The following is a 20716-nucleotide window of genomic DNA, read 5'->3' as shown; positions in this document are numbered from 1 at the left end:
TCAATATGCAATGTGCTACCATGTAATTGTCATCTTCAATAAAATGGATAGTGGCTGACTACTAACATTTTTATTTTATAAACTTGACTTCTATATGAAAACCTCTTCCCAACCTTTGCATAATTTTGAAGGATATTATAAATTTAATGATTCAGGAAGAGTTCAAGTGATTGTTAATATTCCATAGATAAATGAGGGAGTTAAGACATAGAAAAAATATATACCAAAGCCACGATATATTCAGAAATTTTCCTAATGTGAATTTAGAAATATTCAGCCCTAACTTCCTTCACCTGATATATTAGACTTATTCATAACATCTGAACTATTAGGAATTCAGATAAGTTAACTCTTAAAAAGAAGTTAACTCTCCTTCTAATATTGTCCCCATTTCTAATAGTGTCCCCTTATCTATATTTACTACAGATAGGAAGACAAGGAAATAGGCTGACAGGTCTAGTCAGCTTTAGAAGCTGTTAACTGCGTGAGCAGCATCAGTGTGGGTGACGCTGGCAGTTTCCACAGAAGGAGGGTACTTAACAGGACCAGACTCCAGGCAGGCAGATTCAAGGATGAAGTCAAACGGTCTTTACACCAGTGAGTTGGTGGGAATGGTCCAGTACCCTGAACAGCACCAGGAGAAGATAAAAATATGATCCTTGAAGGCAAAACCCACTTCTATTAAGTGGAAAGACCTCCTATTTTATTGTGCAATAGAAAAACAATATTTGCTTTCCAAGAGTTTTCTGAACAAACCTAAGGAAGTTTATATTCCTCATCCCTTAGGGCTTTGTGGCTTATTCTTGTTCATACAAGTTACAGCATAATACTTGGGGAAAGGATTCATCTTCCTCCTCACTCTAAGGCTGATGTTCAGTGTTCTAAGAGATTTTTCTTCCTAGTCCGTGGGCAGAGGTTTAGTTCATGGCCTGAGTCCTGAGTCCTAACTGTTCTACCTAGATAGCCTTTGCAGTACAGTACAATAGCAGAGACTTTTCTGTAATGTAAGAACCTGAGTATCATGAGGCAATATAAGAGAAATTTCATCCAGTATAAGTAATTAACTAACCCCTTCTCCTCAAGACATTACCTCCCTTGAGCAACCAAAATAAAATAAAAGTAACTTTAAACAATCTCTACTGAAACAAGAGGAACTTCATTACTTTCAATTCCAAAGGTAATAAAACAAAGGAAATCATATATTTAACAGCAAAGGTAGATAATAGTTTACAGCTGTGTCATGAGAGCGAGAGTGCCAGTTTTGCCCCCTTGCATTTCCTCTTCCTACCATTCAAACCAGTAGTCAAGAACCTGGCTTCTGAAACTTGGGGCAAAGTCAGGAAAGGTGTTGCTTTCATGAGGTAGGATACAGATCTGAAGACCTGACATTGGCAACTTTCATAATTTGTTTGGATCAGTGTTTTAATTTTTATAGAATGGAAAGACTCCCCTACCTTCAGCTCCCTGGGTCACATGTTTACTGTTCACTCCTAGCATATGATTACTGTTACATCTTATGCAACCAATTAAAGGAGTTGTGAAATCCGGTAACAGGATCACAGGTAGTAAACAAAGTCTGAGATTAGCTTCTGCCACCATTTGCAACATCAGCTGATGTCAGGGACCAATGAATATGAGCAGACAGAATAACCAAAAATAAAATGGTCTAAGAGGAGTAAAATTTCTGTGTGCTGAGACATTTATAGGGAGAACCAGAACCATGTATCTTCTGGTGGATATGTCTCCCTAGTCATTCAGAATGAACTGATGAGAAGCTCTATTTCTGTGGCTTTTTTGTGCAGTATTTAAAAGTGATTATGCTAAGGCAGTGATTGCCAAATCTGAATAATTTTTAAGTTGATCAATCAGCCACAATATGAATTCCAAATGTTTTACATTATATGACACTTTCAAAATTTTATCAGACAGAAATTTGTCTGTGTGGATATAACAATGCATACAAAGTGTTATATTGAAGAGCTTGATTAAAAAATGTGCCAAGGACCTGAGTAGACATTTTTCCAAAGAAGACATACAGATGGCCAACAGGTATATGAAAAGGTGCTCAACATTACTAATCATAAAGAAAATGAAAATCAAAATGTCAGTGAGATATCATTTCACACCTGTTAACATGGCTATTATAAAAAAAATAAAAAAGTGTTGCTGAGGATGTGGGGGAAAAGGAACCCTTATAACCTGTTGGCAAGAATGTGAACTGGTGCAGCCATTTTGACAAACAGTTTGAAGCCTCCTCAAGAAACTGAAAATAGAACTACCCCGACAAATCCTCTTCGGTATATACTCAAAGGAAATGAAATCTGTAACTCAAAGAGAAGCTGTGTTGCATGTTCATTGAAGCAATATTCACAATAGCCAAGATATGAAAGTAACCTAGGTATCCATTGACAGATGAATGGATAAAGAAATTGTCTATATATATATATATATATATATATATATTTAATTCTATATAAATTGTGATTATACATATCTATGTGTATGTGTATAGATTTATATTAATGTGTGTTTGTGTGTGTGTGTGTGTGTGTATATATATATATATATATATATATATAAAATTTAGCTTTACAAAAGGAGATTTTGCCATTTGCAACAATATGGAAGAATCTGGGAGACCTTATGCTAAGTGAAATAAACCAGACACAGAAAGAAAAAAACTGCATGATCTCAGTTATATGTGGACTCTAAGAACATTGAATACATATAAACAGGAAGGAGAACAGTGGTTCCCAGGGACAGGGGAAATGGGGTGATCTTGGTCAAAGGGTACAAAGCTGTAGCTACATGAGTAAGTATGCACATCTAATGTACAGCATGATGAGTCCAGTTAGCAATACTGTATTGTATACTGGAAATATGTTGAAAGAATTGATTTTAGGTGCTCTCATTTCACACACACATACATACACACAGGTAACCATATGAGAAAATGTTACTTAGCTTGACTGTAACAGTCATTTGACCATATATATGTATATCAAATCATCATGTTGTACAACTTAAATATACACTATTTTACTTTAAAAAAAAATTTTAAGTGTTATATCTCACTAGCAGCAATCACTTTGCTACTGGTTTTCTTCTTCCCCATTGCTGCCCTGAAATCACAGCTCCCCATCCTGAACAATGCATACTTCCTTAAACGTTAAATATATAAGATCTTAGCCTAGGCAGCCAGCATTATAATATCAAGCTCCTTTGTTATGCACAGTCCTGCCCGACTTTCTTACAATTTAGCATTAGCTCGTCCTCTGGCTCATGTTTATAAACCATTTTTCTTCAATTTGCTTGCTTGGGGATTTAAATCCCTACTCATCTAGGCTGTCTCATGAGAGTTTGTCTGAATTTTTCAATCTAGTCTATTTAGCTGTGCTTCCACTTTCAAAGAAATTCAAGATTCACTCTACTTACTAGATGTGAGAAAGAAAAAAAAAGAAGGCTTATCAATCAGTACCGTCCCATTATCTATTTCCATTAGGTAGGTATCTGGGCACTTGCTGCAGAATTCAAAATAAGAATAAGAATGGAGGTTTTAAAGAGCCTTGGAGAATAGAACATGAGCTTAGATATTGCTGATACATTTCAACTGAACCTCAGAATTTGAAGAAAATAACAGATCAACAAATTCCTAAAATAGCCTGTTGCTTTATACTTTTATAATACCATAAATATCTAGTCCATCAATCAGATTATATGAGCAAATGAGAGTGTTACTTGATTCTCTTTTGTTAACACTTTCTCAAAGGCAATTGAATTTGAGAGTTATAAAAAAAAAATCTTGCTGAAAAGAACTCAAGTACTCTTTAAAGTCTTCGTACTTTAAAAAAAAGAAAACCTTACTGGGGTTAGGTCAAAGCTAAAAAACACTTGAGAAGAAATTAAGACAAAGTGTTTTTTCTTCTCTTTAAGTGAAATAATTGTTAAATGCATAGGCACACACAGAGAGATACACAACCACACCTTTTCTTTCTCATTAAGACAAAGTTTGAGCTTCTTCCACAAAACCACTCTTCTAGCACACACACTCCAGGTCCATGCTTTTCCATGTCGTTTCCATATACTGTGGAACTCTCATACCACTCTATCATTGGTCAGAATTCCCAGAAAATGTAGAGCTATGACCCCAGTTCAAAGAACTCTCCAGGCTTGTAAAAGTGGGTTTTGAAACAGTATCTGACTCTTAAATCCCAAAGCCTAGAACCATTGAATGGATCCAGTCTGAACGTTGAGGTTTTCTATTATCTTCACATGCTACCTTTATTTTACCACGGCTCCTATTTGCTCCTTCAATGTGCTTTTTTTTATTTGTTAAGCTTCTGTGTCCTTGTATATGGCCTATTTGGGGGCTTTCTTTACACCACTTTTTTTCTTTCTTGATTGCAGATTAGGTGAAAAAATAGATGAATGCAAATAGTAAGTTATCATGTAACCTTACTTACCAAAATAATGGAAGGCAACAAAGGATGTCAACTGGTACAGTGGTGATTTTATAAATTGCTCTCAAATATGAAGTTCTGGGAATTATATCCAAATTAAAATCCAGCATTAAAGTTACACCCTGGCTGAAAGCTGTATGTTCCTTTAAACAACTGGGGCTTGGGGAGTTTCTACAGGAACATGCTTTGATTTCTGAAATCAGATATTTCCTTCTCCTAAATACCTTACTACTAACCTCATGGCTTCTCCTTCTCAGAAGAATGTCATTCTCACCAAATCACCCAGTTTAATCACAGGATTTAAACTACAGACTCAAATTTGACTGCTACTTCCTTGAGCCTTAGTAAGTTGTAAAGTTTAATCAATTCAACCTATATAGCATAACTTTCTTCTATCTCCTCTTCTGTATTTTTCTATCCTGTTTCAGATGCCCCAGGATATTGAGAATAATGTCTGAAGTCTAACTGACATCCAGTGTTTTCTGCTCTCTCTTCTAGTCCTGCCTTTCCAACCTATACAGGGAAAAAGTGACTATGTTCTTTCTTTGATCTGGGCCTTTGCTCTTCTGCCCAGAACACCCACCTCCAACTTTTCCATTTGTCCAATTCTCATCCATCCCTCCAGTGGCAGTACAAATGCCTCTGCTGGAAAGCCTTCTATCTCTACAGATTAAATGACAATAATCACTCTCCTCTGAATTCCCAAGCACTTAATCATTCTCCCTCTCTCCTCTGCCCCTCATTATTCTCCTATTATCTATTTTTTCCCACTAGACTATAACATCCTTGAAGGTAGAAAGAATTACCAGTTCAACTTCATTTCTCCATCATCTTCTGGAATGTAAATGGGTATTCAAGACATTTAGTTTAAAAAAATAATATCTTTGTGCTAACCCTTTATAAACTGGTCCTTGATGCTAAGAAAGAAATGGATCCACATGGGCAGGGGATAAACCAGCACAGCCAGGTGATGATATTTTATCCTGTTTTACATTATTGCTTTTACCTGGTCACCTTTGTCATAAATGCCCCTGGCTCTGCTCTGGATGAATCAGAAAGATGTAAAATCCCTCCATTGAGAAGGGACATTTAAAAGGTTCTGGATTGGCATGAAATTCAAATACATTAAGGAGACAAGAAAGGAGGAAGCTTATTTCTTGTTTCACAAGTCTAGTCAATATGACAGTCTCATTACTTCTTTCAGTTAGTCTCAAACTTCTTTTTCAAGTGGAATGTTATTCACTATAGACCTTCAAAGTTGGTATTCAAATAGCCTGTTCACACACCTGCTTCACACCTGATGCTTTCTCAGTCCCTCAGACATGACCAGCCAACTCACAGTGAATTAATAAACTAAATGTTTCTTATAACAGATTTTTGCATTCATTTGCAAGTTCAATGAAAACTGAAAATCAATTACAGAAAAGGAATTTAGACCAAAATGGGGAGAAAAGGGAAGAATATAAAACGCTGTGCTTTTGATTAAACATAACATAAAAGCAGGAGGAATTAAAGAACAAAAATCAAAAAACTCTTCTCACATGGCAAGAGCTGTTCCTCTGGTAGCCCTGCATTCTCAGTCAGAGAACTGCCAGTGGCTATTTGAAGAACAAAAACAGCAAAGGGAGCTTTTCTCACAAGAAAAAAACAATATTTGTCAAGGGCAGTTTATTAAGGAATGCCATTTCCAGATGACTCCCCTGAAAAGAGTAATAAAAATGATTTTAAAAATTAAACAGAGCCCTTGCAGACAAATAAATATAAGACTTTTCTGTGAAGGCAGACTATCAAGAACCAGGGTTCACCTTCAGTCAAGGATATGAACGAGAGGAAAATTAAAGCCATAGAGGAAGAAAGAATATCAAAGCCCAGTGATATTCAGTGGCAAACACTGAAGGTTCAACTAGGAATGTATCTACTGTATTAATGCATCAATAATGATTTCTGAGTCTTGCTTATATTCATACATTTCTATGTTGGCATCCTGCATCAGAACTTTCAATTCAGAGAGAATAATAGACTTTGAAAAAGATTTTTTATTTTCTTGAAAGCCAAATGGCAATAGAGAGACAGAGGGAAGGAAGGAGGGAGGGAGAGAAACCTTAGAGTCCAGCAGGAAACAAAATGCTTTCTTGCAAAAGTGTAATGATTTGCTTGTGAAAGAGAAAAGCAAAAATGCGCCAAGTAACAAGCTAACATCTGCTGGAAGGACTGAGAAATAAACTGCGTCAAATAAACTTAACCCAGTTGGATGACAAAATTGTGTCTCCCCACAGAATTCATGGTAACCCCCAGGGTGACCATGTTTGGAGACAGAATCTGTGAGGAAGAGATAAGGTTAAGTGAGTCTTAACTGTGGGGCTAATCCAATAACATTGGTGGCCTTACGAGAGGAAGATGACTTTCTCTATTTTTCTTTCTGTCTCGCTCCCTCTTCTGCTCTGTGAGGACACAAAGGAGCAAGTGGCCATCTGCCAGCCAGGGTGGGAGCTCTTACCCAAACGGCTGGCACCCTCACCAAAAGGATGCCCCAGTCTCCAGGACTATGAGAAGCAAATGGCTTAAAGCCATCCAGTCCACGGCACTTTGTTAATGGTAGTTCAAACTGACCAACACCTAGAGAGAAGCTGCAACTTGATTCTAGCCTTAAAAAGCAAGAAATTAAAGATCTTTCCATCCATTCAATAAGAGTATATTTACCAAGCCTAGTCACTGCCATTCATTGCATTAAGTGCTCGGACTTCACTGATAAACCAAAGAGCTGGGTTCCCTATGTTTGGAAGCTCAGAGCCTAGCTGGGATAAAAGATATTTAGATAATCACAAAAAATGTATAATTACCAACTATGTTAAATATTTGGAAGGAGAAATATTTGGGAGGAAAAATGCAGGGGGGCCCAATCCAGTCTGAGTAGAGCAGGGTAGACTGCTCTGAGGAAGTAACATTTGAGATGACAGAGACACTCAGGGTGAGGCTAAGAAAGGGAGAGAGGTGAAGGCAGGCTGGGTGGAGGGAGAGCCAGCCAGGCCAGGGAAAGGCCTGTGCAAAACCCCTGCAGAGGGAGCGGGGCATGGAGGCCATTCTTGTCCTCTCTCATCCTCGTGGAGTTTATGACCGAGTATTATGGACCAAAGTATGTGAAATAAAAGCTTCTGAGAAAATAGAAGTATATTCTTTGTCAGGAAAAACAAAGTGCTCTTTCTTAATGGGGAAGGAAATAAAAATGAGCCCAAAATTTATGAAAGATATCCTGGAGACTCAAGGACAGTGTGACCTTCGAGGCAGTCGGTAGCATCTGAAAACGATGCCAAGTAGAGACAAAAGGAAACGGATTCCCTCAAGTTTCATTGCTCTTTCTGAGTTTCTCAACCCATGTGGCCTGTATTGTTGCCATGGGAACAAAGCTCAGGAAAAGAAATCAATGAGTTAAAAATAAGAGAGAGAACAATGGTAACAAACTTGATTTGCCTGAGTTGTCTGATGTCTCTAGAACATGACTCAATATTGCTGAGTGAAATGAGAGAAGAAATGAAAGTTCCTTACCAGAGAGGAATCTAGACAGCCCAGGTTCTTCTAGTACGCCAGGCTACCCAGCCCACTGTTACTGCCAAGTTAATAGGTGAGGTCTTGAGCATTTCCTTCCCAGGGTCTAAATGGCTGTGATTGCAGGGAGGAGAGTGGGATCATGCAATGGTTCCTGCAGTGAATAAGGAAGACTTTATTAGCAAAAGCTGTCAGGATAATCAAAGAGCCACATCTAGTACAGTTTTACACAAAGATAGACATGTGTGACCTCTGAATATACCACTGAAGCATCATTCATTTGAGGTTTTGTCTCTCTGTTCAAGTTTAGATATATCATTTAGAGATAACACAAAAAGTTGGATCAGTCCTTTAAACCTTAATGTGACATAGTTTCTTAGATCTTTTCCTGGAATTTTGAAGGGAGTAGGGTAATTTACAGGGCATTTGGCTAATGAGACTAGAAGGTATAAAGTAAAAGAAAGTTGAGGAGATATAGATTGTCTTCATACACTCAGCAAGTTTGAACAGAGCAGGCCTGGTTCCATCCCCCAATATCCTCAGCTGTATCTTCCCACAGTCCTGGCCCTCCTCAAGTATTCTTTAAAAAACAGTCACAAAGAAATTTTTGTAGCCAATATTTCATTCACAGACCTACTTTAAAATGTTAACTTACTTTATTTTCAGGAACAGAACTACAGTACCCTTTTAAAAAGTTAAAACAATCCTTATTGGGGCCTCTAGTGCCTCTGAATCAAAGCATCCAAAGAAAGAAATGGTCTGGGAGGAGTAATCAAGTTTCAGAAGTTTTATTTGAAATTTATTGATTCACAGCAAAAAAAAAAAAAGAAGAAGAAGAAGTAAAATGGGGCCTGTCCCTGAAAAATGAACACCCAACACAGCCAAGAGACTGAGCACATGCTCAACAACACAGAGCAGCGGCAGTGCATGGCAGATCTGTTTCACAGCCTCCTCATTTGTTTGTACATCACAGAATGAAAAAAATGAACATTTTGTCTCAACCCAATGACCAGATGATATCCACGAAGGCCTGTGGATTAGCATCAGTGTATTAAGCACTTGAAAAATAGGTCACTCAGCTAAAGCAAATCAGCACATGGAATGACATGGCAAACACAGATAAAAAGTGAGAATTTAATGTATCTTTGGCTTGTCTTTATTAACACTAAAATAATTCAGTTCTTGTGAGAAGTGCTCAGCAGGCTACTAGATAAAGATTAAAGAGTCAGATTGTTTTGCTTGCCATCAGCCCCAGGTGCCACTGAATTCAATATAGCTCTGTCTCCCCTTCCACAAACCCTGTTCAGACAGGAAGAAAGAGGCACATTCAACCAAGTAAGCAAGTAAGACTTCTTGCCAATGGGTTGCTGAGTTTCTCCTATTACTCACTTAGAACATCGTGATGTTGTTCACCCTTTAGAAGTGATGCTTCATTAAGGCCTGGCTAACTCCTGTCATACTAGCTCTATCTGTGCCCTTTAGCAGAATCACTCTGAGCCTCTCAGCTTCAGGCTTTTTACCTGAAAAATGATGTAGATAATATCTAAATGTCCTAGAGCTCTATAATCATGCAGGGGAAACATATTTATTCAACTATAATAAAAGGCTGACTGTGGTAGGTGCAGAAGCAGCTAACACTTACAGAGTTACTGCTGGGTTTATAGCAAACACCATGTGAGGAGGTCCCCTTGTCATCCTCACTTGACATATGAGGACCCTGGGGATCAGAGATGTCAAGTGAATTATTTAAAGATACACAGCTGGTCAGAGGAAAAACCAGAACATAATTTGCTTTTGTCTACTTCCACAGCCTGCATCGTATAGAACAGGGAACTGCTTTGTGGAATTAGAGCTTTACTACAAAGAATAAATTAGGATTTAGTCATGCAGAAATGGTTAGAGGAGCAGCTCCTACATCTAATTAATTGAACATGATGGAAAGCAAATAGGCTTTGGAAACAGGAATTGTGCATTCAGATTTCAGCTATGCCACAGGCCTTCCCAGGAAAGGTGGAAGCAAGAAAAAGGAAAACATATTCCATTTGCCTTCACAAACAGCTAAAGTAGGAGATAGGAAGCTAACATGCCAGAGATTGGATTAAGCTCTTGAAGAGTATGGAAAAGACAACAGTCAGACAACCAACGCCTAGTATTTGGGCTTTAGAGTGGAGCATCATCAGTTCATTCACATTTGAGTCATGGAAAAGAAGGGGATGGCAAGCAGATGGTGTTAAGAGTATGGTTTGTGGTTATGCAGCTTTTTCTGTGCATTGTGTGGTTCTTAGAGTCCGAATCTACTCTGGGCCAAGCCACTATTGGTTTTTTTTTCTTTTCAATGTTTAGCAGTGTAGTGTCTCAACGGCTTGGTTTCTTTTTTTCTTTTTCCCTTTGTAGAGAGAGAAACATTCACTTGCATTAACCCTCAAGAAGATAGTACTGAGAATTAATTTCCATGAATCACATCTTGAGTTCCTCTATTATACCATTAATATTTCCAGTTATCTCACTTTCCTGTCCTTGATTTCTCTGATTCTGTTAATGTGACAAAAATGAAGATAGAGAGCTACCAAGTGTAGACACTTTTATTTCTTCTACAGAAGGATTTATAGGAGAGCAGAGGATTTACCCATTAGAAATAATATTCTTGTTCCAGAATGAGTACAATGAGATCCTGTTTAAACATGCCACTTTTTTCCTCCAGAGAGAGGGAAGAACTCGGTGGCTAGTAAAAAGCAAGAAAAGAAATGAAATGTCCTGTTTCCTTTTATGTAAATTAATTTGGACATAAAAGGAAGACTCCATAGTAACCAGATTAAAAGAAGACATATAAATTTTATTTTAAAACTAGGTATGTTTAAGTTCTAAGGCAGAGTAAGCACAATGCCATTCTGTCTCTCCCGCTGAATACAACTATCTGAGGACTCTGAGGTGCAAATTGGAAGGAAAACTGGGGAAGGTATTAGGACTCAAAGTACAATTGGCCTGGTGGTGAGTGTGTATTTTTCTTTTCTTCTTGTATTTTCCAGCTTAGATTTAAAGGCAATGCACATCTCAGAACTGTGAACAGAGCGCAGATAGAAAGAGCTCCGAGGTGGATCCCCAATCTTTTTTGGTCTAAGGAATGGGAAGGGAACCACAAAGAGTTTGGAAAATCCTGTAATCTTTTTTGTCCCTCCAGCTCCTGTCATAGTAACTACACAGCAAAGTGGGGGCACTAAATCTCCAGTGTTCTAGCAAAAGGACCAAAAAGGGAGAAGAGGACTTGGAGAGTGTTCAGAAAGGAGCGAGGAAGAAAAAGCTTGAGAAAAGGATCCCATAAAATTATGTATGAACTCAGAGGCTCATCCATGAGCCCATGCATGCATGGATCTGACCTTAAAGAGTACACTGAAGCCTTTGAGAAAGAGCCACTAAGGTTTAAAACCAGCCCCTGGTTTGCATGCATTTTGGGATGGACACAAATAGCACTACACAGGCTTTGGAAACAAATAACATTGAAATCAAAATCCATAGAATGCAGTTTGGAACTGGACAAAAACTAACTGGGCTAACTACTGACTGTAAAAATAGCAACTATATTCTCCACAGACTTTAAATAAGGTCTGCATCTCATAACATAATATTCAAACTATTCTGGATAATTAAAAAGCAATCAATGTACAAAGAAGCAGGAAAGTTGACAAACTGCCATGAGAAAAGACAGTTGATAGAAGCCAGCCCCAAACAGGCTGAGAACTTGGGCTTGGGAGACAAAGACTTTGAAGCATCTCTACTACTCACTCTATAAGTACTAAGGACAAACAGTCCTGTCCTGAAACAAATGGAAAGATAGAAAGTCTCTGTAGAGAAATGAGAGAGATTTTTAAAATAATCATTTTGGAACTAGAAGTTTTACAACTGACAAACACAAAAACAAAATAAAAATATTTACTGGATGGGCTCAATTGTAAAACTATCGCATCATCGAACTTAAAGACTGATGAAGAATAATTATCTAATCTGCATAAAAGAGAAAAAAATTGAAAGAAAAAAGATAAATAACACCTCAGATACCTATGGGACAATAAAACAAGATCTGAATTTGGTGTTACCTGGGTCCCAGAAGTCCAAGAGAGTGTGATATAGAAAAATATGAATAGTGGAAATCTTCCCAAATTGGTAAAAAGGCATAAATATGACATGAGAGACTCAGTAAATCTCAACCAGGAAAAACTCAAAGAAATACATACCCAGATATATAGCAATCAAACTGCTGAAAACCAAAGAAAAATCATAAAAAAAAACAGGCAATAAAAATGGACACATTACATATAAGAAAACAAGCATTTGAATTATAACTGATTTCTAAAAGGGAACTACAGAGACCAGAAGATAATATAAATTTTTTTTAAAGTGCTAAAATAAAAGAATGGTCAACATAAAGTAATACAAACAGTGTAAATATTCTTTAGGATTGAAGACAAAATAGAGACATCCTCATCTTCAGATAAAGGAAAATTAAGAAAAATCTTCACCAGCATACCTAATATAAAATAAACCCTAAAACAAGTTCTTCAGATAAAAGGAAAATACACCCGAGGGAGGAACTTTAGGGATGCAGGAAAAGCAACAGGAATGCTAATTATATATGTAGATATAATCAACTAGTTCCCTCTTAAATTCTTCAAAATATACATGACAGCAGAAAACAAAAATTAGCATTGTTTGGTGGGATGGCCAGGGTATTAGGTATAATTCATAACAACCAGAACTTCACAGGGGGAAGAAGAAAAGAGACTTACACAGTTTTAAGGTACTTATATTCCACTTGAAAGAGACAAAATATTAATTTTAAGTAGATGCTGAAAAGTTTAAGTATGCATATCATCATTACTAGAGTAACTGCCCCCAAAATAAATTTACACAAAGATATAGTCCAAAAAACCAACAAATAAACAATACACACAAAAAATAATAATTTTATGGCATGTTCCTGTAGTTCAAAAGTAAATAAAATGCACATACACATACACAGAACTTTTGTGCTCCAAGTGAATTTGACGTTACAATTCAAAACTCGTTTAATTATACTCTTTAATGTATGCATTTTGTGCTAATTATACCTTAATAAAGTTGGCTTTTAAAAATAAAAGCAAAGGAGCACACACTAAGAAAATAGTTGTGACTCTAAACAGGGCTTATTTATTTCAGATACATGAAAAATAATACCTAAATTACTTTTATTTGTGAATTATTAGTTCAAATTTTAGGCACAATTTCAGCTATAAATACATTATAGATTTTAGAAAATAAACACATAATTGTTTTATACCCTTAGTAGAAGCCCCAAAAGTGTTTATCTCCTTGAACATGATTTTTTCCATTTAGGAAAATTACGTACATTCAAAAGTGTGTGCCTAAGAGTTGCAAAACACAATGCTGTGAGGGATGTGCAAACTTTAAAAATTGGTCCTTAAGAAGCCTGCAAGTAACTTTAGATATATGCTATATGCACATTGGACATAAAAATAACAAAACATTAAATAACAAATAAACTGAGTCGTACAGCCTGTAAGTATACAATGGTGGTGGTTAGGAGGGAAAGCCAGTGAGTTTACAATGGCAGGGCTGGACAGGCTCTGTGTAGGTATGTGTTCATCAGCAAAGAACCAGAGACTACATAGGGTGTTTTCAAGCTCTAGGAAGAACAATGATTATGAGTACACAAAGTTACCCAGAAAGAAAGAAAAGGAGAGTTAGCATATTTGAGTTTACCAAAGGGAATCAAAATAATAACATTGAATCCAACCAAACCATAATCCGTTTGCTTTGAAATTGAAACCTACATACCATTAACTGAAGGTTCTTTGGACAAAGAACCAAAATAAATTCAAAGGTTTTTTTATTGGATTTTATTCTGTTACTTACTATAGTACCTCAGGGACTAAAAAGAGAGCCTGTTTGCTGAGTATTTCCTGAAGCAAACAAACAAACAAAAAACTGTTTTCTAATGCTAGAATGCATAATGCAAGGGATGGAGATTACTTCGGCTTTCTTTTGCTCTCTTGTGCTACAAAACAATTCCACAATATTAGCAAATGAATAATTTATTGAATGGAAATGCATACACCTGTTCTCAGAGTGATGCTGACACTATCACTTATTGTGACAAAAAATGTTTATAAAATAAATCTCCACAGGTATTTGTAGCTCATAGACTTTTTGTTGTTGTTTTGACAAAGTTTTATCTGTCAGTTTGCTATAGAAAATTGTTGCTTATATGCAAAAAAAAGGTAATGTAATAAAAGTAAGGGGTAAAATAAGTTAGTCTTTCTGAGGGAGGACCTCTCTTTTCCCCCAAATTAGCACCCTTCTTTACCACTCAGTTTCTAAACATACTGAGAAATAAAACAGAGTGACAAAGGGAGGCCAAAATACTTCTTTGATGTTAGTTCTAGGTTAAAGGTCATAACTTAGTTGTGAGAACTAAATGGACTCCTAACACTGACCCCCTAAATTAGGCAGACTTATCCACCCCATGTCTCTTGTAGTCAGAGGAAGTAGAAACTGCCTTTGGAAAAGCTAAACAACTTGTGCAATTTGTGGGCAGCTTGCTTCAGTTTTAAGAGGAAGAAATGGTAGCTCTGAGCCACCAGGTAAGTGGATTTTTTTCTTCCCAATTTTACCAATCAGATATGTCACTCCATTACTCCCAGGTTGAGGTGAGTAAAAAAACAGATTATGAGTTTTTGTCATAGGCAGGAAGCAGGAAACAGGAAGAGTGAGGAATCAGTGTAACCCATAATATGTCCTCCCTTCTTTTCTTTAAAACTCATTAAACCTTTTCAAAAATCCTATAGTCAAGCAGGAATGTGGTTGTCCTCTTTGGGAGAGGGGATCAGTGCTTTATTAGGGAAATCTTGATCTCACCTTCAGTAGGCTACCTCTGCATTATCAACTGCATTACTCAATTTTGGAAATTATCCCAGTATAACTAGTAGTCACTTTACATTTGCTAAAATTGATGGGGAACAATGTATTTTCTAAATTAGCTCCAAGACCACTCTATACCTGAGGAAAAGTCCATTTCCTATTCAGTTTGCCATCCCAAACTACAACCAGCCAGATTATCCCCAAAGCATTCCAGCAATTCTACAAGGACATTAAACATTCCAATAAATAAGAATATCTACAATGCAGGGACATCCCCTTGTAAATAAAAAATACTGTCCCATTATCAAGGGAGAGCAGTTAAATCCTTTTGCAAGTTAAAATCCTCAAATACTGAAATTCCAATGCCTTAAAATCTGGACTCAAATTATTTTGCCTTTTTGGGGCATAAAGTCCGAACCTTCTTCAGCAAAACTTAGGTCTTGTGGAACTGGGGCTCTGTAAGCATTCTCGGGAAAGGGGTGCTGTCATACATTTCAATTTTCAGCATCCCAGTAAGTGAAAGGCATACATGACTATGAAGCCCCGACCCTGCAATTGCCCTTTGGGACAGTAAGCCATACTCGGTTCCTGGAGCCCTTACGTCGGGCAAAAAACGTTCCCAGGACCCAGTCCTGCATGTTGAAAAGGCCAAGAAATGGGAGGTGCGGACTTGACGTGTTCAGCCTTGCCAAGTTGCCAATCACTGGTACATGCCAAAATGTCTAGGATCCCAAACTTCAAGAGAAAAGTGCCCGGGGAGGCCCATGGCCGCCAAGTGCCCCAGCAGGGCCCCGCCTGCCTGGAGCCTCACTTTGTCCAAAGCCGCTTCTTCCACCACGACACTGCGCCTTTGAAGAATTTCACCCAGTGCTTTCTTCACCGATCTCAGGAGAGGGAGCACTAAGATTTGAAACTAGACTCTGAATGTAAATCACAGAACTATAGGAACATGGCTTCCTTAATTGTTGGGGATGGCCTTTGTCTTCTCACATATTTGTAGGCAGAATGGGAAAGCACCTTCCCCCATGTCTGAATGCAGCATGGGAAAGCACAAGCTTGAGAACAACAACTGGTGCAGTCCTTGAAAGTTATCTGCCCACAAACAAATCCCATCCTCGAAGATGAGCCAAGACTCCTCACTCTGGAGATAGGGAGACCTTGAGGATGTGTGAAAACACCACCCCTGTTTCTGGTGTGGCAGGAGTGGAGAACAAAGAACAACCTGTTTACGCATTCCATGAGGAACTGAAGGAGCCCTGCTGTTCTTATCTTTACCCGGCTGCCGCTGACGTCAATATTGTGCTTGGCTGTTTATTAGATAAGGCTATTTTCTGGAATCATGTATCTCTTTGCTGTATAAATACCCTGGTACCCAATAAAGCTTTGCTGGGATGCACAGGAGTGTCAGCCCTCCCAGGTCTGTCTGTCTTCTCTTTTTTCTCCAGTCTCACCCCCCTCTCGCCAGATCTGGTGCGACTCGGCGTGACTGGACCATGTCACTTAATTTTTAAATACAGCAAATATTTTATACACACCAATACCAAGGACACATGTAAAGACTGTCTTTCATATAATAAAATATTTGCCACAGATATGTTATGAAAAGCCTACCCTATGAATTAAACTGTGGTCACACATACCCGTTCAGTCAACTTTGTGATTACCATGCACCTCTGTTGTGTATGCCCATGTGAGTCATGTACCTATGCTGGGAATCTCTTGCTTTTGCCAGGTGACCCTTTTATGTCCTCACTGAAGGCCTGCACAGCCTTATAAAATTAAGTTAGGCTTAGTCTAGCTGGCAATGTGAGGCTAAATTATAAAAGCTAAAGATTGATAAAAAGCCTCTAAAAACTCCTAAGGTCACAATACTATGGTGATGCATGAAAGCCCAAGGTTCAAAGATACAGTCATGATCCCATCAAAATCTTCTCTTACATACTCTTTCCTCTAAAATTCTACTCCTTAATTCATGATGCCCCCAGCCATTGCACCAAATATCTAGGCCTCTTAGGAGACTTAACAAGCTTCCCTCCTCCCACCTCAAGTTCTAAACACACTGAAAATTACTAAGAGGGTAGTTATCAACTTTACTGCTTAATAAATGCAGAGTTAGGAAAATTAGATTGGCTGTCAGAGACCAGTGGACTTTCTGACACTGACTCCCAGAATTGGGTGGAGTTAGTCTTGATATCTGAAAATTGGGGAATACCTTCTGATTCTCATCCCCTTTCCCCACAAAGACAGAGCCTCCCTGTGGTAAACTCCTCTAAAAAGTTCACTCACTGCTGTGTTAAGCACAGCCTATATATTCTTCCCAAATGAACCCAACAACTAAGTCACTTCATGCCACATAAAGTGGAATGAGTTAAAGGATAGAGAGTAGAAAGAAGTTATGTCAGGTGAATTCCTTCCAAATGGAAAAAATACATATGTCAGGAGTGGGAAGTAAATATCTTAACAGAAGCTAGGAAAGGAATATGTGTGTCAGACACTGTTCATTGTCAACAACTGTTGCCATCTACAAGTTCTTCTTATGAAATGAACCCTCATTTTATAGGTAATCTGAGGGGATGTTGTGATTTCAGAAAGGGAAATAAATCCACACTTAGATGATCAGTTAATATATGACAAAGGAGACAAGAATATACAATGGGGAAATTACAGTCTCTTTAATAAATGGTGTTGGTAAAAATAGAAAGCTAAATACAAAGGAATGAAACTGGATCACTGTCTTACACCATACACAAAATAAACTCAAAATGGATTAGACCTAAATATAAGACCTGTAACTATAAAACTCCTAGAAGAAAACATAGGCAGTACACTCCAGAACACTGTCTTTAGTAATATTTTTCTGGATCTGTCTCACCAGGCAAGGGCAACAAAAGAAAAAACAAACAAGTGGTACTCATCAAACTAAAAAGCTTCTACACAGCAAAGGAAACTGTCAACAAAACGAAAAGGCAGCCTACTGAATGGGAGAAGATATTTGCAAGTGATATCTCTAACAAGAGATTAATATCAAAAAATGTAAAGAATTTATTCAACTCAACATCAAAAACACAAGTAATCCAATTAAGAAATGGGCAGACAACCTAAATACACATCTTTCCAAAGAAGACATACAGATAGACACATATAAATGAAAACATTATCAACAACACTAATCATCAGGGAAATGCAAATTAAAACCACAATGAGATATCACCTCACACCAGTCAGACTGGCTTATAGCAACAAGACAACAGATAACATGGCTGGTGAAAAGTAGAGAAAAGGGACCCATCCTACACTGTTGGTGGGAATATAAATTGGTGCAGCCACTATAGAAAGGAGTATCGAGAGTCCCCAAAAACCTAAAAATAGAAACAGGATATGAACAAATAATTCCACTTCTGGGAATTTATCTGAAGAAAAAAAATAACTAATTTGTAAAGATACATGCACTATGTTTACTGTATTATTTACAATAGTCAAAATATGGAAAAAAACCCTAAATACCCATCAATAAATGAAAGGGTAAAAAAGATGCAGTACATATACACAATGAATATTAACCATAAAAAGAATGAAATCATGCCATTTGGGACAACAGGGATAGATTTAGAGGATATTATGCTTAGTGAAATAAGTCAGAGAAAGACAAATTCTGTGTCATTTCACTTATATGTAGTAATTAAAACAAACAAAAGATAAATAGACTCATAGGATAGGAGCCAAGATGGCCGCATGAGTAGAGCAGTGGAAATCTCGTCCCAAAACCACATATATCCATGAAAATATAACAAAGACAACTGTTCCTAGAATAAAGACCAGAGGACACAGGACAACATCCAGACCACATCCACACCTGCGAGAACCCAGCACCTCACAAAGGGGGTAAGATACAAGCCCCGGCCTGGCAGGACCCGAGCACCCCTCCCCCCAGCTCCCGGCGGGAGGAGAGGAGTCAGAGCGGGGAGGGAGAGGGAGCCCAGGACTGCTGAACACCCAGCCCCAGCCATCCACACCAGAGGACAGACACACTGCATGCGTGGGGTCCTGGATACTAGGGAAACAGGGCAGCAAGAACGGTGAGCAGATACCGGAGACCGGCACCAGTGGACAAAAGAAAAGCGAGCGGCCTTTGTTGTTGTTGTTGTTGTTTGTTGTTGTTGTTTTGTTGTGGCGAGTGATTTTTGGAAGTCTTAAAGGGACAGGAACCCCAATACTAGGGAAACAGGGCAGCAAGATGGGTGAGCAGGTACCTGAGGCTGGCACCAGAGAATAAAGAAAAACAAGCGGCCAATTTCATTTATGTATTTTTTTGTGTAGTCGTTGTTTTGTTTTGGCAGGTGCTTTTTGGAAGTCTTAAAGGGGCAGGGCGGGACACTTAGTCCAGAGGTAGGGAATCCAGGGATCTCTGGGCACTCTAATCCCCTGGGCTGCAGGGAGCATGGAGGCTCCTTACGGAGATAAATAGCTTCCTGGCCGCTCCCCCTCCAACGCGACTCCACCATTTTGGAGCAGCAGCCCGAGCCAGGCAACCCCCACAACAACAGTGGAGATAAACTCCATAGCAGCTGGGCAGGAAGCAGAAGCCCTTCTGCATGCAGCTACCCAGCACAAGCCACTGGAGGTCGCTGTTCTCCCAGGAGAGGAAGGCCACAAACCAACAAGAAGGGAAGTCCCTCCAGCCATCACACGTCCCAGCTCTGCAAACTATTCCTATCACCATGAAAAGACAAAGTTACAGGCAAACCAAGATCATAGAGACACCAGAGAAGGAGACAGACCTAACCAGTCTTCCTGACAAAGAATTCAAAATAAAAATCATAAACATGCTTACAGAGATGCAGAGAAATATGCAAGGGAAAAGGGATGAAGTCCGGAGGGAGATCACAGATGCCAGGAAGGAGATTATAGAAACGAAACAAACTCTGGAAGGATTTATAAGCAGAATGGATAAGATGCAAGAGGCCATTGAAGGAACAGAAACCAGAGAACAGGAACGCATAGAAGCTGACCTAGAGAGAGATAAAAGGATCTCCAGGAATGAAACAATATTAAGAGAACTGTGTGACCAATCCAAAAGGAACAATATCTGTATTATAGGGGTACCAGAAGAAGAAGAGAGAGGAAAAGGAATGGAAAGTATCTTGGAAGAAATAATTGCTGAAAACTTCCCCAAATTGGGGGAGGAAATAATCGAACAGACCACGGAAATACACAGAACCCCCAACAGAAAGGATCCAAGGAGGACAACACCAAGACACATAATAATTAAAATGGCAAAGGCCAAGGACAAGGAAAGAGTTTTAAAGGCACCTAGAGAGAAAAAGGTCACCTTTAAAGGAAAACCTGTCAGACTAACATCACACTTCTCGACAGAAACCCTACAGGCCAGAAGAGAATGGCATGATATATTTAATGCAATGAAACAGAAGGGCCTTGAACCAAGGATACTGTATCCAGCATGACTATCATTTAAATATGATGGCGGGATTAAACAATCCCCAGACAAGCAAAAGCTGAGGGAATTTACTTCCCACAAACCACCTCTACAGGACATCTTACAGTGACTACTCTAGATGGGAGCACTCCTAAAAAGAGCACAGAACAAAACACACAACATATGAAGAATGGAGGAGGAGGAATAAGAAGGGAGAGAAGAAAAGAATTTCCAGATGGTGTATATAAAATCTCAATAAGCGAGCTAAGTTAGGCAGTAAGATACTAAAGAGGGTAACCTTGAACCTTTGGTAACCATGAATTTAAAGCCAGCAATGGCATTAAGTGTATATCTTTCAGTAGTTACC

The 20716-nt window shown here is 38.4% G+C and overlaps 1 long non-coding RNA gene across 1 annotated transcript in view; it reads right to left on the bottom strand.

The window, feature by feature from the left end:
* Positions 1 to 8050: 8050 nt before the first annotated feature.
* Positions 8051 to 20716, bottom strand: part of LOC140843525 (uncharacterized) — a 617732-nt gene continuing 605066 nt past the window's right edge. Inside the window, exon 7 of the long non-coding RNA XR_012121369.1 lies at positions 8051 to 8157. This is a non-coding gene — a long non-coding RNA (uncharacterized lncRNA). The remainder of the gene's footprint in view (positions 8158 to 20716) is intronic.

Source organism: Manis javanica, chromosome 1 (genome assembly GCF_040802235.1).
Source record: "Manis javanica isolate MJ-LG chromosome 1, MJ_LKY, whole genome shotgun sequence".
NCBI classification, from domain to species: Eukaryota; Metazoa; Chordata; class Mammalia; order Pholidota; family Manidae; genus Manis; species Manis javanica.
The sequence above is the reverse complement of the archived record's forward strand: the minus strand, read 5'-3'. Positions and strand labels throughout refer to the sequence as shown.